The sequence below is a fragment of the Panthera tigris genome, chromosome B4 (assembly GCF_018350195.1).
Source record: "Panthera tigris isolate Pti1 chromosome B4, P.tigris_Pti1_mat1.1, whole genome shotgun sequence".
Taxonomy (NCBI): Eukaryota; Metazoa; Chordata; class Mammalia; order Carnivora; family Felidae; genus Panthera; species Panthera tigris.
This window is the reverse complement of record NC_056666.1, coordinates 59678083-59705012: the sequence shown is the minus strand read 5'-3', so window position 1 is coordinate 59705012 and position 26930 is coordinate 59678083. Positions and strand designations below refer to the sequence as shown.

At 39.7% G+C, this 26930-nt stretch overlaps 1 protein-coding gene across 10 annotated transcripts in view; it reads right to left on the bottom strand.

The window, feature by feature from the left end:
• The window catches only part of MED21 (mediator complex subunit 21), a 120666-nt gene that overhangs the window by 8905 nt on the left and 84831 nt on the right, over positions 1–26930 (bottom strand). For 8 of the 10 annotated variants that reach the window (XR_006219829.1, XR_006219830.1, XR_006219825.1 and 5 more), the window contains exons 7-10: positions 23358–23457; positions 19934–20001; positions 17984–18077; positions 16358–16517 (exon numbers count right to left, since the gene is read on the bottom strand). The gene's annotated coding sequence lies outside the window, so the exon portion shown is untranslated. The remainder of the gene's footprint in view (positions 1–16357; positions 16518–17983; positions 18078–19933; positions 20002–23357; positions 23458–26930) is intronic. The other 2 variants (XR_006219826.1, XR_006219827.1) reach the window with 2 other exon arrangements.

Here is a 26930-nt window from a genome sequence, read left to right as displayed (position 1 = left end):
CATACATAATGGCCTGGTTGTAGGTTAGGTTTCCTGGGAAAAAGACCCTGTAACTCTTGGATTCGTGTGCAGGAGATTAATTGGGGAGTGATCTCTGGAACCACTCAGGTGCAGAGAGAGCGCCACAGGATTAGGCAGAAGGAGAAGTTGAACTGAGAGGCAGGTGCAGTAGAGGCGTCAGCCTACCCCACAGGGAGCTCTGGAGTTGGGATGACCCTTCAGAGTCGTCACAATTGAGGCAAGGGGTCGGGGCTTTGTACCCCAACCTCAACCAGCTGTTGGATGGAGAGGCAGTTGAGTTGGCTGCGGGCATAGCTGGAGAGGGGCTCTGTGGAGGCTCTCTGAAGCCAGTGCTCCCAGCAACCACGGACCTGAGTGACGTTCCGCAGCGTCCGAAACCCGCCCACTGAAGACTTTGTCCTTGGGCCTGCGCTCTTATATTGCACGCACCAATAAAATACTGCCTTCAAAACATCCCACTTTACCTGCTGATGTGATACACTGAGGTCACGTCCCTTCTGTATCACCCTCTTACCCTCAATCTAATCATGAAGAACATCAAACAAAAAGCGAGAGATATTATGCAACAGCGGGCCTATACTCTTCAAAATGTACGGGGCGCCTGGTAATGTCGTAAAAACGGTCAGACTCAGAAATGTTTCCAGACTTTAAAAGATTAGAGAAATAACACAGCTAAATGCAATACTTAATCCTTCAATGTATTCCTTGATCAGAATTTTATTATAATTTGCTATTAAAGACATTACCGGGGTGCTAGGCAAAAATAAATTAGATGTTAATGTAAATTTTTTTATTCTGAATTTTTCTGTGGTCACGAAGAAATACACACAGCAATATTTAAGCATAAGAGGGTAAAATGTTCCATTTGAACAATACCATAGAGAAACCACAGTATCTGTCGATGGAGAACATGATGTTTTTAGTAACTAGGACTAATTACATTTCATAGAAATGTGCTTACCTAGAATGCATGCACAAGGAGAATAAATCCTATTTTCTAAAAGGGCCCTTTCTTATTGTTCTTTACAAAAGCCAGGTGGCTTCATTTATTTCTGACTTGTGCAACTACCTCCTTCCTGCGTATGTATTTTGTTTTTTAGGTCCAAAGGCCCTGTATCATTTACCTTCCTTATTTGATATATTTTTTAAACAATCTGTATACACACATACATACATAAAAACAATTTGTTGTGAACTACTTCCATTTTACATAAATATTGTTAGTGAACTTCCATGGGAATTACAGTAACTTAAAAAAAAGTAAAGTAATCCTCTTTGTTCAATCAGTAAGGTGTTTTGAATCCTGCTGAGTCCCACTGAATAAAAAAAGAATAACATTTTTATAAACCTTTACAGTTACTTAATGCTTTCCTTAAAGGATCTCAAAGTAACTTATAAGTATTTAATTAAGCAATGAACACTCCTGTGAACACACTATATGTTATTCTTTTATTTTTTTTAATGTTTATTTATGTTTGAGGGAGAGAGTGGGGAGGGACAGAGAGAGGGAGAGACTCAGAATCCAAGGCAGGTTCCAGGCTCTGAGCTGTCAGCACAGAGCCAGACGTGGGGCTCAAACTCACGAACCATGAGATCATGACCTGAGCCAAAGTTGGATGCTTAACCAATTGAGCCACCCAGGAGCCCCATTATTCTCATTGTAAGATAATTCAACTTGGTGCACCTGGGTGGCTCAGTTGGTTAAGTGTCTGACTTCGGCTCAGGTCATGATCTCACGGTTTGTGGGTTCAAGCCCCGCATCTGACAGCTCAGACCCTGGAACTTGCTTGGGATTCTGTGTCTCCCTCTCTCTGCTCCTCCCTGGCGTGAGCTCGCTCTCTCTCTCTCTCTCTCTTCTCTCTCAAAAATAAATGAACATTAAAAAAATGTATGACAAAAATAATAAAAAAAATAAAGATGAGTCAGCTAAAGAAAAATTAAACAGAAACCGTTATGTTATATATATCTATATCTATATATGTATATAGATATAGATATAGATATACATATATACATATATGTATGCTTGCCCAGGACTTTCTTGGTTTTAGCACTGAAAACCCTGTGTCTCAGGAACTCTCTCGATATCAGGCAAAGCAGAACAATAGGTCACTCTAACTATACCTTCTGTTTCTCTTTCAAGGTAAATGAATGAACATTGACTATAAAAGTCAGAGACCCGACTAGTTAATAAGTTATAGACTGGCCTTGGGGACTTGTGAACTTAAGTGCTCACTTTGTCCCACAATAAAAGTGAGCCTTGGGTCCACTTCTGTGGGTTTTTGCATTCTCCATCAAACATTTTAACGTGTCATTTTTGTTTGAAGAAGTGACTATGTAAACAGAATTATATGTTGCTCCTAGCCTCTTGCAAGCCCAATTTAGAATTCACAGCGCTGAGAAAGAGAAGTTTTTAAAGGTCGAATGGGCTGGGAGGTTCATAATAGGAAGGGTCACTAGGAAAAATGTAAAATGTCAAAAAACACATCAACAGAACTCTCAGAGATGTTGTGAGGAGTAACAGACGTTGGTAAAACTGTTAATAAATGGCTTCCCCCAGGAACACTGGATCTTGACCCCAGCAACAACAGAACCACAGCCCCATAATGCTCAGCAACCATCCCCATCGTCAACAGTCATACCACTAGTAGTAAAAGGTAACTAAAATGAAAGAAACAGCTTTTGTATATAGCCACGTGTATGGCTATTGTGTAGAGTGATTAAACTACCTTCACTTAATTTATATCACAATTCCTTTAAGATGAAACTGAAACAATGATACTCTGTTTGTATCCTGTACACATTTTATCATAGCACTTGCAATGTCCCATGCACCTAGAGTGATTATTGATATATGGTAGGTATAAATACTTTTTGAAGGAAAAAATGAGAGAATAGAAAGGATTCAGGCAAGTGTACTGAATAATATACTGAATAGTCTACCGAAAATAAGCTCTGGTAGGCACACAGGTGCTAACTAGAAAATATACAAGGAGTGCCTGGGTGGCTCAGTTGGTTAAGCGTCGGACGACTTCAGCTCAGGTCATGATCTCACAGTTCAAGAGTTCAAGCCCCACGTCGGGCTCTGCACTGACGGCTCAGAGCCTGGAGCCTGCTTCGAATTCTGTGTCTCCCTCTCTCTCTGCCCCTCCCCCACTCACGCTCTGTCTCTCTTTCTCTCTCTCAAAAATAAATAAACATTAAAAAAAAGAAGAAGAAAATATACAAGACATTCTTCTAAATTGGGAGGTGGAACAGAAGGACAAAGAAATGTAAGATTATGCCTCTGTCACTAAGAGCATTAAAATTATGTCAGGGAGCTATGGTTGAAAGTTTAAAAATGCCTTGTGTTCAGTACAACAGTACAAAGCTCCACATAAGTAAAAGTCAAATGAATGATAAGGACAGTAATCTCAGAGAAGACGGTGACATCAGTATGACCTGTGCTAGAATAAGTGAGGTCCTAGCTTAGATTCATCTCCCCGATGACTTAAGACTGGATTAAATCCTCTTATGGCTACCCTCTCATAGTATGGAGGCACTGAAATTCCTATTTTCTTCTCTGTTTCTGCCACTAGGCAAAAATCTCCTTGAGAGAAGGAACTGTATATCATTCACCACTGCTTCTCCAACAGCTGCCATCATGCCTGACAAAGAGAAGACCAAAAAGAAATGGATTTGGAAAGATTGAATAAACAAGTGAATAAAAAAATATTTTGGGTGAATCTTTAAGGATCTGAGAAATTAGGGGCACCTGGGTGGCTCAGTTGGTGAAGCGTCTCTGACTCTTGGTTTTGGCTCAGGTCATGATCTCAGGATTCATGTGATCGAGCCCCATAGCTGGCTCTGTGCTGACAGCGGGGAGCCTGCTTGGGATTCTCTCTCTCCCTCTCTCTCTGTCCCTCCCCCACGCATCATGCTCTCTCTGTCTCTAATCTCAAAACAAATAAATAAACGTTAACAAAAAGGGATCTGAGAAATTAAAGGATTGGACATTCGGGGACAGGGAGAACAATGTGGGCAAAGATGTAGAAGCAGGAACAATGTGTTCACTGAACACTGACTAGACTAGAAGTTCCAGGAAAGTAAATCTAGAATGTAAAGCTAGACAAGTAGCGTGGGTTTGAACACTGGAGTCAGAATTTTTTTTTGGCATGTACTAGGAATTCTGATATACTTTTTTTTTTAAGTTTTTAAATTCCAGTTAGTTAACATATAGTGTAATACTAGTTTCAAGTCTACAGTTTAGTGATTCAACACTTCCATACTCACTCTGTGCTCATCACAACAAGTGCACCCCTTAATCCTCATCACCTATGTAACCCATCCCCCCATCTACTACCCCTCTGGTAACCATCAGTTTATTCTCTGTAGTTAAGAGTCTGTTTCTTGGTTTGCCTCTCTTTTTTCCCCTATAGTCACGTGTTTTGTTTCTTAAATTCCACATATGAATGAAATCATATATTTGTCTTTCTCTCACTGACTTATTTCGCTTAGCATAATACTCTCTAGCTCCATCCATGTTGTTGCAAATGGCAAGATTTCATTCTTTTTTATGGCTGGATAATATCCTGTTGTGTGTGTGTGTGTGTGTGTGTGTGTGTGTACCACATCTTTATCCATTTACCAGTCAATGGACATTTGGGCTCTTTCCATAATTTGGCTATTGTAAATAATGTTGCTATAAAATTCTGGGTACATGTATCCTGTCAAATTAGTATTTTTGTATTCTTTGAGTACATACCTAGGAGTAAGAATTTTTAACCTGACGTTCTAGGAGAAAGTAAGGTCATAAAAGTTTGAATTGGAAGATGACAAAACCAAAGAAATCCTTTAGGGAGACTAACCTGGTGGGAGGGAATGGATGGACTATTGAATGAGGGAAAAGGAGACACAGAGCTCAGTTAAAAGGCCAGGGCAGAGGCCCAAGTCAAAAAGATAAGAACTTTGGGGGGTCGCCTTGAAAAGAGAAAAGCAAAGACAAATGAGAGAGGTATTTTTTGTGTGATCCTATCATGAAACAGAAGGAGAAATTTTGAAGAAACAATCTCTTTAGTAGATTGGCTATGGGCAAGAGCAAGGAAAGAAGTGAAGAATTATGTTTTGGGGCCTGGATAAATTAGTGAATGACAATTGTAGCTACATACCAAACAAAAAAAAAAAGTAGGGGATGAGTTTGGTTTTGGAATGTTGCTATGGTAACTAGGCTTGAAGATGGTTCCAAACAATTCCACCATTCCCTGTACATTCAAGCTGTTTCTTGCATGAAGAGATAGGGCTTGGGCACCTGGGTGGCTCGGTTTGTTAAGTCTCTGACTTTTGGTTGTGCCTCAGGTCATGAACTTGCGGTTCATGAGTTCGAACCCCACATCAGGCTCTGCACTGACACACAGAGCCAGCTCGGGATTCTCTCTCTCTCCCTCTCTCTCTCTGCCCTTCCTCTGCCCATGTTCTCTCTCTCTCTCTCTCTCTCTCTCTCTCTCTCTCAAAATAAATAAATAAACTTGAAAAAAAAAAGAGCTAGAGCTTATGATCTTTCTCCCCAAATCTGGCTAGGCCGAGACTGCTTTCACCAATAAAATACAAAGGAAGTAATTTTCTGGGACTTCTGAACTCAGAAGAGAAGGCCTGGCAGCCTCCACTTCCTCCATCTTGGAGCTTGAAGTCATCAGGGAAAAAGTCTAGGATACCCCACTGAAGAGAGGCCATGGGGTGAGAAAATCAAGGCACCAGCCGTCCAGCCCCAACTGCTATCCGAATACAACTGCATGAGAGACTCCAAGCGGGACAAGTACAGCTACCCAGGTGAGCCATCCAAGTCAACCCATGGAATCATGAGTTAGAGTAAAAATGGTTGGCATTTTAAGCCACTAATTTTTGGGATGGTGTGTTAGGCAGCAATGGCTATTTAAAATGGTAGCTTCTGATGTCATTACAGTATATATTGAAGTGAAAAAGTGCAGCAGCAGAAAAATAAAGCTAAGTTTGAAGGCTGGGACACATGCAGAGGGGCTATGGCCTGAGAGAGAGTAGACCAGCTGGCCAGAACTCTTCATCGTTCTCATGCTATGATCCTAGGAAGATGGAAATCCACAGTTATCTTGAAGGCCTGTAAATTGAACCATCACTCTCCCCTTACTCTCCTCTCCCAAGTGTTAGGCAGAGAGTCAGGTAGGTAGCCAGACATTAGCCTCTCATCTTCATCTCCCCTGTGGTAGGGTTTCCAGGTAATGTACAGGATGTCCAGTTAAATTTGAATTTCAGACACACAATGAATTATTTTTTTGGTATAATTGTGTCCCAAGGATTGCATGGGAGATACTTACCCTAGAACACAATTCATCATTTGCCTGAAATTCAAATTTAACTGGGAGCCCTAGTTTTTGTTTTTGCTAAATCTGGCAATCTTATCATCAGCCACAGAACGGAGAGTTCTTTCCTAAAAGAAGAACAAGGGCAGCTAGTGTGGGTACTGGATTCCAGTGTTTCCCATTGCATTCAGGAGTCTGGAGGCCCACCAGAGTAATGGCTGGCCCCTGAAGCCATCCAGTCAGCAAAGCCCACCCAGATACACAGTTAAACTTTCTATCATTTCATTCTTAAATATAAATAGATAGCCAGGTATTTGATGAAAGCCTACAACATTAAAGAGAAAGATCAAGATAAATGAACAGAAAAAGTGGCCGTGGACAAAACAGTTAATGCAGGGAACAGGGTAGGACTTTTAAAAAACAGAAATAAAATCCTCAGAGAAAATGAGGTGACATTGTATTCCTAAAACATGAATACGATGCCATGGGAAAAGAGAAGTCAGATAACAAACCTCATTCTTGGAATTTGAAAATACAAGCGCCAAAACAAAACATTAAAAAGTTTGGAAGATGGCACAAGGACATTTGGCCAAACATAGAATAAAAAGACCCTAAGGGAAAAGAGAAGAGGGAACGTTAAGAAATGAGGGATCATTCCAGAAAGTCCAAACTGGCTAGAAAGCATTTCAGACAAAAAAGAACAACAACAGAATAGAAAAGCTAAATGAAGGAACAAGCTGTCTTCATATTGCACAAGCCCATTGATTGCAGAACAGGATGAGTGGGGAGGGGAAAGAAAACCGAAAGAAAAAACCCAGATATATCACTGGAAATGTATTAAAGATAAAATCCTAACAGCTTCTTGAGAAAGTTTACACATACACACACACACGCGCACGCGTGCACATCATTATCATCTAAGGAGTAAAAGGCAGGCATGCCTCAGACTTCTCATCAGTGGTAGTGTTGTCAAAATTCTGAAAGAAAATCAGTTTCAGCCTAGAATTCTATGTCGAGCCTATTGACTAGGTTGAAGGCAGAATATAGACATTTACAAATATGTAAGAACTTGGAAGTTTTACTCCTAATGCGTCCTTTCTTAGCAAGTTACTTGAGTATGGTCTCCAGCAAAATGGAAATAGAACTTCAAGAGTCTAATTGAGGACAGCAATGAAGAGAAGTACGAGCATGGCGTCTATTAAGCAGGGTTAAGAGAGAAACTCTTTCATTTATCCAGCAAATATTTATTGTGCCCCTACTTCATGCTAGACCTTCTCCTAGGGGATGGGGATTCAGCAGTGAACAAGGAAGTCACCAGAATACTTCCATTCTAATGAGGGAGACAGAAAAGTAGCAAACAAATATGTATGTCATCTAATCGTAGGAAGTGGCAAATGCTAGGAAGGCAAACAAAGCAGGGGAAGGACAGGCGTGTTAGCTCAGGTAGGCGGACAAGGAAATCCTCTATGAGGGGTGACAATTGAGGTGAGGCTTGAATGAAATGAGGAACTGGCCATATGCAACTCTGGGGGAAGAGTATTTCAGGAAGAAGACACAGCAAGTGCAAGGGCCTAGAGATAGAAATTAGCTTTGCGTGTTTGAAGAGTGGGAAGGACGCCACTGAGGTTAGGATACTGGGAGTAGTGGGAGGTGGTTAGAGGCATTCGCAGGCCCACATCATGAGAGCCATCCTGCAGTGTGAGCTGTGACTATAAAGTCATTGGCGGGTTTTGGGGCACCTGGGTGGCTCAGTCAGTTAAGCACCGGACTTTGGCTCAGGTCATGATCTTGTGGCCTGTGAGTTCAAGCCCCATGTCAGGCTCTGTGCTGACAGCTCTGAGCCTGGAACCTGTTTCAGATTCTGTGGCTTTCTCTCTCTCTGCCCCTCCCCCCCACCATGCTCTGTCTCTATCTCTCAAAAATAAATAAACATTAAACATTTTTTTAAAAAAGTCATTGGAGGATTTTGAGCAAGATAATGAAGTGTGCAGCACAATGAAGGAATACAGGAAAAAAAGATTTCATGGGCTAAAAGGTGTGATTAAAATGATGAAAACTATTAAGTATCAAGGCAAAGCATAGAAGAGAAAAATGGAAGGTAACCTGCAATGCTAGGGAAAATAGGTGGTATAAAAACTAATGTAATTGTAGCATATTATGGAGCTCCCATTGAAAAATATTTAACTCCACACAATAATACAAGTAATTTTTAAAGACTTTCAACTTTTAGGATGGGATTGGAGTAAGCATTAAACAGAGCAAGCAGAATAGCACTGTGGTTATGAGCATGGCTTCTAGGAGTAGACTGCCTGAATTTGAATCCTGTCCTTAGCATTTGTTAACTGTGTGACCTTGGGAAGTTATTTAACCTCTCTGCTTTTCAGTTTCTTTACCTATACAATGGGGATACTAAAAAGTGCCTACCTCATATGGCTGTGAGGCATAAATGAGTTGATGTTTGTAATGTAGATGGAACAGTGTTAGTACATGGTTAAGATTAAATTACTATTTCTTTGACTTATAACGCATGGTACGATTAGAGGGCATTAGAAAGGTGCTCCATTCAAGTTCCTCTGTCCTACAGGTGTGAAATTCCATTATTGAAGATTTTGTTGAAGGCTTCACAATCTTTTAGAGCCCCTATGAAGTAAAAGTTCTTTTGAGAGGGATGATGTCCTAAATTCTCATCTGCTCCCAAGTTGTTTGAATTAATCAAATCCTTTCCAACCTTGATCCTTGTCTGAGCACACGGGCAGCATGGTGGGCAGCCTGAGATAGCGAGAGGGGCCCGTTTGCCAGGGCAGCCCACGGCTTCAAAAAGGGATATGAGAGGATAGTTCAAAAGGGAACTAACTAGAACCCCAAGACAAACAGCCTCCCAATTTGGCCAAGAACAGGACTTCAACCAACAGAGTCTTGGCTTCTATTTCCCCAAGGCCAATCCTGTCAGTGTCACATTGACATATTTAAACCAGGACAGAGGAGAGAGTTCCAGGCCTGGCACAGGCTCAGGTTATTTACTGCCAGACTAAAAAGCCATGGGACTGTCATGGAGTCAACCCCCCAGGGACCTCTTTCTTCACATTTATTTTTGTCCAAGGCTCACTGGCCCCTACAGTGGACTTGATCCCAAAGGGTGGTCCCTGAACCAGGTCAGCCTTGAGGGCTTGGGAGGGGCTTTTTGTTCAGGCAGGAAACAGCTCACAGAAACCCTACCCGCCTTTGGGAGTGGTTGCCTTGGGAAACCTTTCAATCCCCTCCAACTGGGGCCTCTGGCTGGCTAAACTCTTCTATTATTTCCACAAAAAACAGTGCCTGCGTTTGAGTGGAAAGAACATCTGTGCAAGTTAGAACCTGCCCCTTTTCAAGATGAGAATTCCTTTTTTTTTTCAAACACTCTTTTTCTTAAATGTTTATTTATTGTTGGAGGGGAGAGAGATAGAGCTTGAGCGTGGGACGGGCAGAGAGAGAGGGAGACAAAGAATTCAGAGCCCCATGGGAACTCACAAGCCCTGAGATCATGATCTGAGCTGAAGTCTGATGCTCAACCCACTGACCACCCAGGCGCCCCCCAATATAAAATTTCTGATCCGTAGGCAGTCTGCTCTGGGAGTTGATGAAATCCAAAACTGGCATTTCCAGTAAACCCTTTCTGGCTTTTAGGTTTCACTTTGAGAGAGGCATGATACAGGAGGAAACTGTTGGCTTCAACAGTCACCATTTGTATTGGCATCCAAAGTATAGAAATCATAAAATCTTAAAGCTGGAAGAGACATATCACCTAGACCCCTAATTCTTTTTATACACAAGAAAGCTGAGAGATGAAGTAACTAAGTGCAACTGAGATTAAGCTCAGGTGTATTGACTTCCAGGATGGAAATGCAATTCATCAGACACCATTCGTCACCTGGAGAGGACTGGGGAGAGACTATCTGAGGCTTGATGGAAACATTTTGTTTTCTTTGTATAGTATAATTATTACCTATAAACATGCAAAAACAATTTCAAATGCTATACAATTTTTAATAGTTCTCAAATGGTTTAAAACTTTTTAAGGACAGCAAAAATGTAAAGTTACCTATATCTCACAGACCCCTGTAACCCGTGGCAGGCCCACTGAGAGACGCTGCAAATCAACTCTCTTTAGGACCTGGTAAAGCCCTCCAAAGTGGAATCTAAGTAATGGAAATAAAGAAGTAGTAGATCTCTCCCTTGCAGCCCCACTCCCACTCAGGTTTAGATGTGGCCTGGTTTAGATGACTGGTTATTTGTGAATGCAAAAGAAACCCCTCAGAAGGTTGGGGCTGGCAATGGCCAGCTCAGTCCAGCCCCACGTGTCCACTGTACTGTGGGTCCAAGGGGTCCTGGATCCAGAGTGCTTGGGAGCCGGAGACAGAAAGGAAGCATAGGAGAGGACAGGAAGTTTGGGAGCAAACGGGTAGGAATCAGACACATAGGATTATGTTCAGCTAGGGATGAGTCCATCATTCTGGAACCATCTCGGCGTGTCTGCCCATGGCCTAGGCCGTAAGGCGTATCCACCCTGAAATATGGAAATACTAGTATGACACCAGACTGATAAATGATGAGCAAATGGAGAAAAACAAAGGGACTGAATGCTTAAAAAGGTGGAGGTAGTGATGGAGTAGGAAGGGAAGAAAGCAAACTTTGTTTTAGAGCAGTATGAGTGAAAACTAGCCGATGTTCTTAACACTTTTATCCCTTTCTCACTAACTTATCACTTACACTCTTTTTTAAAATGAACTGTATTTTGCAGAGCAGTTTCAGGTTCATAGCAAAGTTGAGTGAAAAGCACAGAGTTCCCATATACTCCCTATCCCCACACGAGCATAGCATCTCTGACTATCAACATGTAGCTCCACAGTGGTGCATTTGTTATAACTGGTGAATATATATTGATGCATCATTATCACCCAAAGTCTATAGTTTACATTAGGTTTCACTCTTGGTGTTGTACATTCTATGGGTTTTGAAAAATGTATGATGAATGTAATCCACCATTATAGTATTATACAAAATGGTTTCACTGCCCTAAAAATCTTCCATGCTCTGCCTATTCATCCTTCCCTATCCTGTAGCCCACGGCAACCACTGATCTTTTTTATTTCCAAAATGTCATATAGTACGAATTATACAATATGTAGCCTTCTCAGATGGGCTTCTCTACTTAGTGATATGCATTTAGGGTTTCTGCATATCTTTTCTGGCTTGATAGATCATTTCTTCTTAGCACTGAATAATATCCCATTATCTGGATGTACCACAGTTTATTTGTCCATTCACCTACTGAAGAACATCTTCGTTGCTTCCAAATTTGGTAATTATGAACAAAGGTGCTATAGACATCTGTGGGTGGTCTGGGTAGACATAACTTTTCAACTCATTTTGGTAAATACCAAGGAATATACTTGTTGGATTATATGGTGAGAATATGTTTAGTGTTTTAAGAAACTGCCAAACAGTTGGGGTGCCTAGGTGGCTCAGTCAGTTAAACACCCAAATTCGGTTCAGCTCATGATCTCACAGTTTGTGAGTTCGAGCCCCGCGTCGGGCTCTGTGCTGACCTCTCAGAGCCTGGAGCCTTCTTCAGATTCTGTGTGTGTGTCTCTCTCTGACCCGTCCTCTGCTCATGCTCTGTGTGTGTGTGTGTGTCTCAAAAATAAATTAACATTAAAAAAATGTTTTTGGAAAATAAACTGCCAAATTGTCTTCCAAAGTGGCTGTACCATTTTGTCTTCCTCCCAGCAATAAATGAGGGTTTCTGTTCCTCCACATCCTCACCAGCATTTGGTGTTGTCAGTGTTTTGGATTTTAGATATCTAACAGGTGCATAGTGGTATTGGCATTGTTGTCTTGATTTGCAATTCCCTGATGATATAGGATGTTGAACATCTTTTCATATGCTTATTATACCTGTGTATATTCTTTGGTGAAGTATCTGTTCAAGTCTTTTACTCATTTTTAATCAGATTATTTTTTATTGTTGAAATTTTCTCCTGTTCTTTGTGTATTTTGGGTAACAATCCTTTATCAATATACCTTTCACAAATATTTTCTCCCACCTAGTGTCTTCTCATCCTCCTGACAGTGTTTTTCACAGAGCAGAAGTTTTTAATTTTAACTAAGTCTAGCTTATCAATTATTTCTTTCATAGATCATGAATTTGGTATTGTATTTAAAAAATCATCACCACACCCAAGGTCATTTAGATTTCCTCCTATGTTATCTTCCAGGAGTTTTATAATTTTGCATTTTTAATTAAGTCTGATATATTTTGAGTTAATTTTTGTGAAAGGTGTAATGTCTGTGTCTGAATTAATTTTTTACATGCAGATGTCCAGTTGTTTCAGTACTATTTCCTGAAAAAGTATCTTTCCTCCACTGTGTTGCCTTTGCTTCTTTGTCTGTGTAACTTGTTGGGTTTTGATCGAAATTGAATTGAATCTATAGATCAAGTTGGGATGAACTGAATCTTGATAAGATTGGGCCTTCCTATCCATGAACATGGAATGTTTTTCCATTTATTTAGTTCCTCTTTGATTTATCTCATCAGAGTTTTGAGGTTTTCTTCATATAGGTCTTATATATATTTTATTAGGTTTATACCTAAGTATTCAGTACAGCCCTAGGCCACACATTAATTGACTCAGGAATTTCAGCTGACCACTAGTGACTTTGGTATATTAACCATGTATCCTGCAACCTTGCTCTAGTAGCTTATGCATTCCACAGGTATCTTTCATCTATTCTTTCAGATTTTCTACATAGACAACTTATGTTCTTTTTAAGTTTTGCTATACCTGTGTTTTATTTTAGTTACTTCCACTGGAACAGCAGAGTTGAGGGAAGGAATTTCTGGGCAGATACAATTTCCCCTCTGATTCCCCATACTGAAGTGAGCAGAGCTGGAACTCAGCTCAAGTTTGTGTTTAGGTCAAAGCACTTGGAAGGATGGTGAAAGGATGAGATAGAGGGTGAATAAGGTAACTACTTCACCAATTTTTCAGATCTTTTGCCTGATTTTTGGCTCCCTCCCCTGCCCCCACCACCACAGCAGTGCTTCCTTTACCCAAACAGCCATGGATGGCTGGAGATGCCTTCTCATTCTCAGAGCTGGTACAATGCTTCCAAAATTTAAAATGTGTAACTGGCTTGTCCTTGAGTTTGTCCTTTTGCAACACTGGCTACCCAACTGCTCTCCAGAAATATAGAAAGATGTCTTTTCAATGGAGCAATCTAGGAACTTACAAAATAACATAAAATAAAATAAAGATACCTTTGCTGCTATATCCTATCCTTCACTCTCAACCTCCCAGAAGACCTGGGTAAAGTCAAGTGGCCCCTAGAAGCAAATATTCTATAAATGTGTGTTCAACATTGATTTGGTCAGGATATGGATAAACTTATTTTTTTAATCAATGAAAAGTAGGGTTAAAAACATTTGCTTGCTAATTCACTTCTACTACTGACCAGCAGGAAATGTTCTAAAAGCATTCAACAATTAGTTCCTGTTTTTCTGAAGTTCTCTTCTTTCTCCAGTTTTGTTCATTTGTAATTCTATGAACCAGAAACCATTTTCGGAGGTATATGAAAGGGTGAGTAAAACAAACCACTTACTGTTTCTCAAGAAACAGCACTAGGCCGCACATTAATTGATTCAGGAATTTCAGCTGACCACTAGTGAACATGTATATCTCAAAAGTATGCAAATTAAGTGGACTGCTGTTAATAGAGTATTGTTTTCATTTCCTTTTGAAGGCAGTGCCTACTCCAGTGAGACTGGAACCAATTTGCATTTCCTTAACTACATAAGCAATTGATACGAGAACCAGAATTAGGCACAGCTTTCCAAGTCATTCCAGTGAAACGTTGGAGTCGATTTGTCTTTGCCAGTGTTATTTTGGCAACCTTTTAAAATCATATTTCCCCAATCCACCTCCTCCCACAGCTGCTCACCAGCCTGCCTCTTTAATTGGCTCCCAAACATCGGTCCCACCTAGTTCAGTCACTGAGTTTCTTTCTAAAATACTCTTCCTTGGCTCACTAACTTGAAGTTGACAACTTACTCCTGAATAATTTAGCTCCTTTCTTGAAGTGCCTCCTCTTAAGACCTCTCTTAACTTTCACTTTTAAAGATGGGAGGAAAGTAAAGGTGTTAGAGACTCTCTATATAATTGGCTAAGGAGTACATAAAGCTTTTTACCCCCTCCCTGACAGCAAGGGCTTTACTCAGCCTGACATAAGGGCATAATACAACCCTTGTTTGATCTATATTCATCACATTCCTGCCTTTACTCACACCTGAGCATGATTTGCCTGCAATGCTTTTTTAATCAGGAGGGGATAAGGGTATGGAAAGAAGAGATAAGATTGATTCTTATCAGTAATTCTACACTGACAAGTTGCAGCAATATCAACTACACTTCAATTCAAAATTCCATATTCCGCAAGTCTATTTGGCAATATTGCTCTGGGAAATAATTTGGAAATATGTATCAAAACCTTAAGGATATCTACATTAGTCAAGTCTTGGTTGCCTATAGTCAGAAAGCCAGTTCAAATTATTTTAAGCAAAAAGAGGACTAGATTAGGCCAAGTAATTGGAAAAGTCTAGGGCAACCAGAAACTGAAATGATGTCATCAGAAATTTCCCTTCTCTCTCCATCTCTCAGCTCAGCTTTTTCCTATGTTGGTATCATTGTGGCATAGATGGCCCTTGTCAGTTCCAACCTTAAACAGTCCTTGGTGTCCATAATTTTGGAAGAAAAGAGATGTTTTTATCCAAACATCATTATCAGACTTAGAAAAATTCCCTCCTACTGGTCCTGCTTGGGTCGTATGCCCACTCCTGGACCAGTCACTGTGTTTGAGGTGATAGGAAACAGGACATGTGACAAAAAGTTCTCCCAGGTGAGAGCAAAAGCAATTCCTGAAAGGAAATGGATAAGTAGTGGAATAGGAGGTCAGTTCTGTCAACTTAAAAAAAAAAAGAAGAAGAAGGAATTCTGAGCAGGCAGAAACAAGGGGTATCTATATTCAATGTTCATCCTCTTCCATATATTTATCCTTAGGAAATAACCAGGGGTGTGAGAGAGTGACAAGGTTATTCAGCACAAAATTATTTATAATAATGTAAAATCAGAAAGAAATGAAACGTTCAGTAATAACAGATTAGCTGAATAAATTATGTTACATGTGTTCAATGGAGCACCTTGCAGCCTTTGAAAAGTGTGTTGTAGAAGAAACTGAATGACACGAAAAAATGTTCATGGTATGTTGTAAGCATAACAGGGTGCAGAGCGTGGTCCCAATTCACATGCATTTTTATACATATACACATTTTGTCTGTATAAAACATAACGTATAAATATTATGAAAGATTGAAAGAATATATTATGTTGATTTCTTCTAGCTGGTGTAATTAGGAGCGATTTTAATCATTCTTGTACTTTTCTCTCTTTTCTATAGTAAATATATATTTTTAATTAAAAACATTATCTAAAAACTTTTAATTACTCACTGTCAATTTAAAACTGATCATGCTCTTTCTCTCTGTGAAAGAAGGAGCTGAAATGGAGATCCTAATTACTGGTAAACAGCGAACTTTGGTTAGACTTCAAGGAAACTAATTAGGAGAATAAATTATTCGCCAGTTTTCCAAGATTAGCTACGACCCAGATGTATTCTCTATTATGTCACATTTCCACATTTTGAGGATTTACTTGTATGCACATGGCTGTCTTTTAGAATTAATCAAACAGCTAGATCCATGTCCAAGCACAGGCCCAGATATCTGAACAGGGAGAGACTCAGGACATCCTTTCTGAGCTTCATAAGTACTCTTCATTGTATCTGGAGAATGTGAAACATATTTCCTGCTGCAAGGGACAAGGAATTTTTCTTGATAGCATTAGAAATATTCAGATTAGAGGAAGCAACTTCGGCAAAACAGAGAGAGATAAAACATCCTAAAGGAAAAAATCTATAACTCCTAAATTTCTTACCCCACTTGTTTCAGTTTTCCCTGGAGAATTCCTTTTTTGAATGAGACTTTGCATCATCCAAAGAGCCTCTGCATTATTCGACCTCAAAAGAGAGGATTGAATAATTGGTCTCTCCCCAGTTTACCAATTAAAAATATCAATGAGCCAAATCTTTAAAAGCCTAAAGGGAAAACGAAACAAAACAAAATTATGCCAGTGACTTTTACAAAAGTACAAAATTAGGAGAGGAGACAAACAGCAACACTTATGCACGTTTATTTGTATCATTACCTATGCCCACCATTTCACCTCTAAGCTAGCCCCATTTCTTTTTGAATTACCCAACATGAGAGGCAGTTTGATGCCATGGGAAGATGAGCTACAGATGCTCTCCATAATTTATCTATTTCTGTTTCTGGACACCCTTCCACCATGGCACACAACTACTCATGGAAGTTTGTTCAATAATCTGCTTTTATCTGACAAGACTGTTCATGTCTCCTGAGTAGAAAACTTGAAGCATATCAGACACAACAATGACCTACATGATATCCTCTATTCTCCCCTAATAACAGAACTCCAAGTATCTTTGGGAAGGCAGTGTGCCCAGATTAAAACTTTCATTTTCCAGCGTGGCAAATGTAGAGATGTGCCGCCCAGATCCCCTTGCTTTAAGAAAGGACTTGCTACACACTTCAAGGAGTATGAGAGTCTCAAAATTAGCTGACTCATTTTTTTAGCTCCTGGGAAATTTCAAGCTGAGATCATGCTCTCCTGGAGGCAGCTCCTAGCCAATGACTAAATAAGATGGTAATATAAAGGCCTAACCATTTCTACCCAACACAGGACTTCCCTAATGGCAATCTTTGTCCTGGGGCTACACATTGGGCTGGCAGAGATTTGTCAGGTCTGCATTAGGGAATGATGGCCCTCCTGACCAGTTTGGTGTCCTGCTTCTTTCACAAGTGTTACTCTTCATTAAACCTTTTACATTCCTAACTCCACCCAGCATCTGCTTCCTAAAGAACACAACGGGTGATAGCAGTTTCCTGGTGGCATTGCGTGGCCATATGGCCAGTGAGATGTAAGTGGAAGTTGTTAGGTTGGACTCCAGAGAAGCTCTTTAATCAGAAGCAGTCTCAGCTGATATGGACCTTTTGCTCTCTGCATTTTCTCTTCCTTTTCCTTGGGATACAGATGCCCTGTGAAGGGTGGAGCAACCATCTTGTGAGAATGCAGTAACAAACACAAGGTCTAAAATGGCACGCTAAGGGTGCCAGAGTCCATCGCGTGAAGAGATCACACCTGCTTTAGACTGCCTACCTCTAGGTTTCTTATTTTGCACAACAAATATCACTGCTACCTGTTTGACCCTTGATATGTTGGGTTTTACAGTGGAATGCAAATCTAACTAATTCATAGGACATAGGAAAACGTTCTTGGGGTTAATCATGTTGTTAAATAAACCCAGCAGGTTAAAGAGCAATGTGCAGAGCATGTTTTCAATTATTTATTCATGTGTGTATGTGCATATGTACATACATATGTGTATTTTTTATATATGCATTTATATATATATTATACATAATTTATCTATATAAAGCTAAAAGATGTGTTTAAGAAAAAAAGGAGGATGATGATACCCACCTGCCCTGCCAAATGGACGAAGTCAACCTCCTTCAGGAAAGGGATTGGGAGTGACATCTTGTTCACACCCCTCTCTTTCTCCATAACCATCTGACTTAAGAGGAATAAAACAATCAGCATGTGAAATATTTTCTTGTGCAAGACAAAAAGCAAATGTTTATCAGTTGCCTAAAACACATATTGATTTGCCCAGGAAACTGCAGAGCCAAATACTGAAAATAATTCAAGCTGATCATTTCTTTTCCCAGTAGAGTACAAGAATTTCAAATTTCTACCTTGTCATCATCTGGGGGTTCCCAAAGAGAAGGCAAGAAATCCAATCTTTACATTTCTGAATAAGGAAAACCAGGTATCTACCCATGTTTGGGGTTTTGAACCAGAAATCAGAAAATCTGAATTGTGCACATAGAATACTGAAAAACTTTTATCTGTAAGGGCAGCAATGTGACTTGTTCTACTTCCTTCACAGGAAGTTGTGAGAATCAAATGAGATAATTACTATAATATGCTACACAAATAAAAATTAATAATAATAGTAACAACAAGAACAGCAACTGAGGCTCTCTGCATGCCAGGCACTATTCTACACACTTCGTACATTTTAATTCATTCAATCCTTGCAACCATTCAAGGATACCATGTGATGTGATTATGTGGCCCACAACACTGGGCCCCCAAGTATCCTGAGGTCAATTCTCCCTGATGTATGCATTTTAGGGGTGGCCATACATATATTTAACAAATATGCTTTATTAGCATTTTTTTCAAGTTAATGAATACAGGAAGTGTGTTTAATCATGATCTAGTTGAACGTTGAGTTTCTTCTATATCTTTGTGCTTCTAATTATTTTTAAGAAAAGAAGAAAGAAGACACAGGAGTAAGGAAAACTGTTGAACAGGCAAAGGTTTTCATTCCCCCTTTCCTTGTGTGTTTGCCTTAATCTCAGGAAGAGAGAAACTCTACTACATTTCCATCCTCTCTCTATTTGCCCTTTCTTGGTTCTTCTTCATAGGAGTAACTGAAATGACTGGTCAGAGTTGGGGACGGCCATTGATGCACTTTCACTGGCAAGCTAGACTGGTGTTGAAGACTCCTTGTCCTCCTACTCTGAGCCCAAGTCCAACAGATTCTACTTCCTGTAGGGGCAGCAAGCACATTTGGGCAGGGCCCAGAGCCAATATTTTAAAAAAGAGGCTTGTGGTCCTTGCCTTTTGTTTACTATTTGGATAAGTGGACTCAAGGTCTGTTCTGAAGGTCCTGCCTATGTCCTCACAATTGCATGCCTGAATATGCAGGCACAGAGGTCTATTAATCAGTGTACAAAGTAGGAATCCCCAGTGCAGCCAGACTCCAAATGCAGTCTCTAACACCGCCATTTACCTCAGGCTTGCATTAAGGCAGGGTTTGTGGCTACTGCCTAGATTGAGAGAGTAGTGCACATCCTGTTTGTTAGCCTAGTGATCTTTTCATGTATGTTCCTAGAAGACAAGAGGGTTAGTGGCACCCTAATCTTCTAAAAGAAATCCAAATTGTAACTTAAGTAATTTATCTCCTCTGACCATATATTCTTCCTATCTCCAGGTTGTGGCATAGGGTTTGACCCAGAATAATGGCTTAAAAAAATGCCTGTTGGGTGAATGAATAAAGTACGCTAAAAAAAAAAAAAAAAAAAAGAAAAGAAAAGAAAAAGAAAAAAAGAAAAGAAAAGAAAAAGAAAGAAAAAGTGGAGTTTGAAAGAAAATTTGGAAAGGAGAAGAGGTTTCTAGAAAGATGAGAAGGTAAACTTAGCTTAGACCAAACGAGGAAGGATATAGACTTTCATAGAACCAAGCCAAAGTACTCAGAACTAAAACATACCACTTTGGAGCTAACAGAAGGGCCAGAGTCAGAACACAAGGGCAGAAGTACTCAGGCAGGAGCAGAGGTAACAGTTAGGTATTGACACATACCTCTATGTGCTCTATGACACATCTGGCTCCCAGCAGTTAACACATCTTGGGAACTTCAAGCAAGATATCTGTCAATATCATGTATTTTACATGTTAAAGGGAAACAACTAGCATATGACAGTTAACTTCCTCTTGAACAATAGATTAAAGTCATAAAGGAGATGATATGGGCAGTCCCCCACTCTAAAATATTGTTTAATTAATTACTTGCCAAAAATTATTAATAAATAAATAAAATAATTATTAATTATTAATAAATAATAATTGTTAACATAATTAATTAAAAGTATTGTTTAATGAATTAATTGCTCATCGAAATAATGCATTGCAGTTAAAACAATCAAATAGCAATGGGCCGCCTGGGTGGCTCAGTAGGTTAAGTGTCCAACTTCAGCTCAGGTCATGATCTCAGAGATCATGAGTTCGAGCCCCACATCAGGCTCTGTGCTGACAGCTCAGAGCCTGGACTCTGCTTCGGATTCTGTGTGTCTCTCTCTCTCAAAAATAAACATTAAAAAAATTTATAAATAAAAAAACAATCAAATAGTGAAAAAAGGCTTGTAATAAAAAACAGCAGTTCCTGTTTCACCATTCACCAATTCTGGTATCTGTCATGATAGGCAACTTTTAGCTGTTTCTTTGGGCATATTTCTTTTTTTTCCCCCTTTGGGCATATTTCAAAATAATATTCCTACACTGCTATTTCTTGATTACGAATTTTAGAAATCTATCCACTTCTTCTTATGGAGAATAAAGCTCTAACCCTACTTTCACTATTCTCATTCATTCAACAGAGTTAGGTCACATCTGGGGGTAAATCAGCATTATTATTATAACTATGTAATTGTTTACTGTTGAGATAAGTCGTGTGTGTTTTTTTAATTTTACATCTTTTTTTTAGAGTTAACCACTGCCTCTTTTTTTTTTCTTAATTTCCAATGTTCATAATCCTTAATTTTTTCTATCAATCTACTGTACTTGCAGCAATAGCTTTTCCAAATGCCAGACACATCACTTATTCAATCAAATCCCTTTTTTCCCTGAAGCGCTCCACTCTGCTCTCCCACTCCCAGGCGCCAATCTTTTTCTTAAATATTTATGTATTTGGAAAGACAGAGAGGGAGTGGGGGAAGGGCAGAGAGAGAGAGTGAGGGAGAGAATCCCAAACAAGCTCCGCACTGTCAGCACAGAGCACCACACTGAATCTCATGAACTGTGAGATCATGACCTGAGCAGAAATCAAGAGTCCGATTTCAGCTTCACTGACTGAGCCACCCAGGTGCCCCTCCCCTGCTCCAATCTCGACTGCTCTTTAGGCACAGATTGACTAATTTTGTCATTTTCTTATAATGGATCCTCTTTTTTTTCCAAGAGGATGCATTTCTCAGTTGTATCAAGTGAATGGGTTTATACTTTTTACAAGTATTAGCACTAGTATTTTTTTTTTGTTTTTGACTCATTTTTATGAAACAATAAGGACCAGATGCAATTAAAGCGTTCTAAAAAGAATACAAACTACTGTTTAACAGAAATAATAGAGCCATCCAATAATCCAGCAGGTAGTAGCAGCATGAAAATCCTTCACTCCTTGGGAGTAGTTGGTGTATGGAAAGTCAAGTGTTACGGGGCAATCCATAAAAAGTACCGTTGTATTAAGGAATCTGTGAACTCTGCATAAGCTACTCACTTGGTATCTCTTCAAACCAATATCTTAAAGATATTTCCTTAACTGTGTGTGTGTGTGTGTGTGTGTGTGTGTGTGTGTGCGCGCGCACACATGCATGAAGGATAAACTAATTTTCTGCAAATTGACATTTATATTTTTTCTTCATGTCTCTAACCCTTATGCCAGCAGAATATTCATCTTCTTTAAGTTTCCTCAAAACAAACCTCCATTTAAAAATAAGGTAGGGATACCTGACTGCGCTCAGTCAGTTAAGTGTTGGACTCTTGATTTTGGCTCAGGTCATGATCTCACAGTCCACTAGTTTGAGTCCCGTGTTGGGCTCTGTGCTGACAGCTCAGAGCCTGGAGCCTGCTTTGAATTCTGTGTCTCCCTCTCTGCACCCCTCCCCCCCCCCCCCGCCGCTTGTGCTCTGTCTCAAAAATAAATAAATAAACACTGAAAAAAACAAATAAAAATGAAGATAAAGTAAGTGATTCAAGTAGACATTTTTCTGAAAATTCCACTGGGGAATAGTGCATAGCTTTTCACAAAAAGGGAAAAAAAGGAAGAGAGAGAGTCCTTTAGCTGTGCTCTTCTTTCAAATCTCTATATTTGGCTTGAAAACCCCTCTTCCTCCCTGCAGCAGCAAGTCTTCCTGAGGATGATCCCTACCTTCTTGGAGCTTCCCTCTTCTCTCCTAAACTCTCTTAGGCCAAGCACTTGCACTCTGCCCAGCTCTTGTAGCAAACTTGCACCACAACCATTTGTTTCTACTTATTTCTGTCTTGCTGCGTGCCAAAGGCTCCAAGATTGATCCTCTAGTTCATTGAGATCCACTTTCCTTAGAAGTCAGTGAAGGATTATTAATAATAAATTAAGTTTTCCTCTTACATGTTCAAATTCAAACTAACAGATTTCTTACATGCACTAAAATTAGAATTTGGACTGATTTCAATTTCTCCACTTACATAAGGAGATGCACATCAAAATCTAGGTTTACCAGCACCACATTTCCTGATTGGGGTGGGGGGGGCATGTTTTATGCCACTTACAGATTTATGCCTGGGTAAGCTGACTGACTAACCCTGTGAGAGGGTTAGTTGAAAGTTGAACAAGTGGGGCCCCTGGGTGGCTCAGTTGGTTGAGCGTCCAACTCCTGATTTTGGCTCAGGTCATGATCCCAGGGTGTGGGTCGAGCTCTGTGTTAGGCTGTGTGCTGAGTGTGGAGTCTGCTTGAGATTCTCTCTCTCTCTCTCTCTCTCTCTCTCTCTCTCTCTCACTCTCTCTCTCTCTTCCCCCTCCTCCTCCCAAGCTTGCACTCTCTCTCTCTGTCTCAAAAAAAAAAAAAAAAAGTGGAATAAGTGAAATCAAGGACCACCATGGAGTCTTCCGAAGAAAGGCAAGTCAAAGAAAACACCACAGGGGGTGGAGGGAGGGACTGGCAGGTAGAAGGCAGCATAGTATCCAGTGTTTGGTTTTTCTGGACTGTGAAGGACAACTGTTGGACTTTCGGGCTAGAGGAGTTGGCAGAGACTAAATTATGGAGGGTTCTGGAGCCAAACTGAGGAGTTTTAGGATTTCATCAATAAAGCAACAGCAATGGGTTCCAGTGGGAAGTCTTACACTTATCTTGGTAGATAGAAAATAGAAGGAAATGTGAAAAAGGAAGAAAGAAAAACAGAAGAGGAATGAATGAAAGAAAAAAAAATAAGAGAATCCTAAGAGTCCGAAGAAGTCTTGACATTTCTTTAGTCCCACCTTCTGCTCAGTGCTGGAATCCTTTCTTCAAATCCTGTGCTGAAGGTTCCATATCTCAGAGTTAACTAGAATTTTTATTTTGAGGTCTTTGTAGATTCACCTGCAGTTGTAAGAAATAATATAGAGAGATTATGTATATTCTTCATGTAGTTGCCCCCAATTTGTATGATTACAGCACAAGGTCACAGCCAGAAAATTGTTTTTATACAATCCATCCACCTAATTCAGTTTCACCAGTTTTACACGTACTCATTTATGTGTTTATGTGTATTTAGTTCTTTGTAATTTTATCACATGTATAAACTTATATCTTCACTACCACTGTCAAGATACAAAGTAGCTTATCACTAGGATCCCTGATGCCTCCCTATTAGAGCCACAGATAACTTCTTCCTTAATCCTGCCCTAACCCTTAGCAACCACTAATCTGTTCTATTTTTTAAATAATGTTATATAAATGGAAACATACAGTATGTAACATTTTGAAACTGGCCTTTTTCACTCAACATAATTCTTTGATGATCCATTCAAGTTGTTGCATGTATCAACATTTTATTCTTTTTATTTAAAAAAAAATTTAAGTATAGTTGACACGCAGTGTTACATTAGTTTCCAGTGTACAACATAGTGATTTGACAAGCTTATACGTTATGCTAAGCTCACCACAAGTGTGGCTACCATCTGTCACCATACAACACTGTTACAGTATGATTGACTATATTCCCTATGCTGTGCTTTTTATTCCTGTGACTTACTCATTCCATAACTGGAAGCCTGTACCTCCCACTCTCCCCTTCACCCATATTGCCCATCCCTCCACCCACCTCCCCTCTGGCAACCATCGGTTTGTTCTCTGTATTTATAGATCTGATTCTGCTTTTTGTTTATTCATTTGTTTTTTTAGATTCCACATATGAGTGAAATCACATGGTGTTGTCTTTCTCTGCCTGACTTACTGCACTTAGAATAATACCCTCTAGGTCCATCCATGTTGTCGCAAGTGGCACAATCTCCTTCTCTATATGGCTATGTAATATTCCATATATATATATACATACACATCTTCCTTTCCCCTTCATCTCTCAATGGACACTTAAGTTGCTTCCACGTCTTGGCTATTATAAATAATGTTGCAATAAACATGCATAAGCATGTATCTTTTCTAATTAGTGTTTTTGTTTTCTTTGGGTAGATAACCTGATAGTGAAATTATTGGATTGTATGGTATTTCTATTTCTTTATTTTTTAAGGAAACTCCATACTGTCTTCCACAGTAGCTGTACCAATTTACATTCCCACTAACAGTGCACGAGAGTCCCTTTTTCTACATATTCTCACCAACACTTGTTATTTCTTATCTTTTTGTTTCTAGCTATTCTGACAGAGGTAAGGTGATATCTTATTGTGGTTTTGATTTGCATTTCCCTGGTAATTAGAGGTGTTGAGCATCTTTTCATCTGTCTGTTGGCCATCTGTATGTCTCTTTTGGAAAAGTGTCTATTCAGGTCCTTTACCCATTTCTTAACCTATTTGTGTGTGTGTGTGTGTGTGTGTGTGTGTGTGTGTGTGTGTGTGTGTGTGTTGAACTGTGTAAGTGCTTTACATATTTTGGATATTAACCTCGAATTGGATACTTCACTTGCAAATATCTTTTGTAAGTTGCCTTTTTGTTTTGTTGATTTTTTCCTTTGCTGTGCAATGGCTTTTTATTTTGATGTATTCTCAAACATTTATTTTTGCTTTTTTCCCCTTGCCTTAGGAGACACATCTAGAAAAATGCTGCTACAGCCAACATCAGAGAAATTACTGCTTATGTTTTCTTCTAGGATTTTTATGGTTTCAGGTCTGACGTTTAGGTCTTTAAACCATCTTGAGTTTATTTTTGTGCATGGTGTTAGAAAGTCGTCCAGTAATCGCTTCTCGGCCTTTTGGCTAAGATCAAGTGTAGAAAGGGGTCCAGTTTTCCCAGCACCATTTGTTGAAGAGACTGTCTTTTCCCCATTATACATCCTTGCCTCATTTATCATAGATTAATTGACCTTATAAGCATGGCTTTATTTCTGGGCTCTCTGTTCTGTTACATTTATCTATGTGTCTGTTTTTGTGCCAGTACCATAATGTTTTGATTACCATGGCTTTGTAGTACATCTTGAAACCTGGAATTGTGATATCTCCAGCTTTGTTTTTCTTTATCAAGATTCCTTTGGCTATTCAGGGTCTTTTGTGGTTCCAAAGAAATTTTAGTATTATTTGCTCTAGCTTTGTGAAAAATACTGTTGGTATTTTGATAGGTAATGCATTGAATCTGTAGATTGCTTTAGGCAGTATGGACATTTTAACTATATTTGTTCTTCCAACCCATGAGCCTGGAATATCTTTCCATTTAATATTTCATTTTTTTTATGGCTTAGTAGCATTCCATGGTATGAATATACCACAGTTTATTACAAATGAACTACTATTTGAATATTTGTGTACAGGCTTTGTGTGAATATGAATTTTTGTTTCTTTGGGGTAAATGCTCAGTGGTGCAATTGTTGGATCACGTGGTAGTAATATATCTCAATTTTCAAGGAACTGGCAAACGGTTTTCCAGAGTGGCTCCACCATTCTACATTCCCACTAGATTCAGTTTTGGAACACAGATTTTAAAAAATAAAACAGAATTTTAAAACTATAATTTTAAAATGTATTTTAAAAAATAAAAGAAAAAAGCTTAGAGACAAACGTAGGATAGTCTGTTTTCGATATCATTTCCTTGCTCTTTCATTATAAAGAGAAGCCGAGATTCACATTTTCCAGGATCCCCTTCCCCATGTAGCTCCAGGTCTGTCAGTGAGAAGCACTGCAGTGAGATGTAGACGGTGGAAGAGAAGGTAAAGTTATCACTCTTTGGAGGCCACCACAGGCAGGTATGTGAGCTGATGGTGGATCCACAGTTCTCAGCAGTCTCCAGATGCACCGCAACGAACTACCTGCTTCAGAAATGTTGGCTGCCAAGACCACCTTGATGGTGCTGCAGCTGTGATGGTTTGTGCGAGCTTCCGTTACGGTCTTGACTTTAAAAGCAGGTTTTAGGTGAGGGGTGCCTGGGTGGCTCAGTCAGTTAAGCGTCCAACTTTGGCTCAGGTCATGATCTCACAGTTCATGAGTTCGAGCCCCACATCAGGTTCTGTGCCTGGAGCCTGCTTTGGATTCTGTGTCTCCCTCTCTCTCTGCCCCTCCCCTGCTCACAGTCTGTCTCTCTATCTCAAAAATAAAATTAAAAAAAATAAAAAAAACAAAAGTAGATTTCAGGTGAGCCTTGGAGGACTACCCACTTTGGGCTGCAGGCTGCGGTCATTGGCGAGAGCGTCCTTTACTGTACTGGCCCTTCCAAAGTCTGTAGGTCTCTAGCTCCCGGTATTAAAACCCTCCACACTTGGAGCACATGCATGGTATCAATTTTCCAACTGTTGTGTAGGGCTAGCTCCTTTTTATTTACCAAGAGTTTTTAAAACTTTAAAGATTAACAATAATTTCTTACTATTGTCCTCATTTCAGGAGGATGGATATACTCAAAATAAATTATGG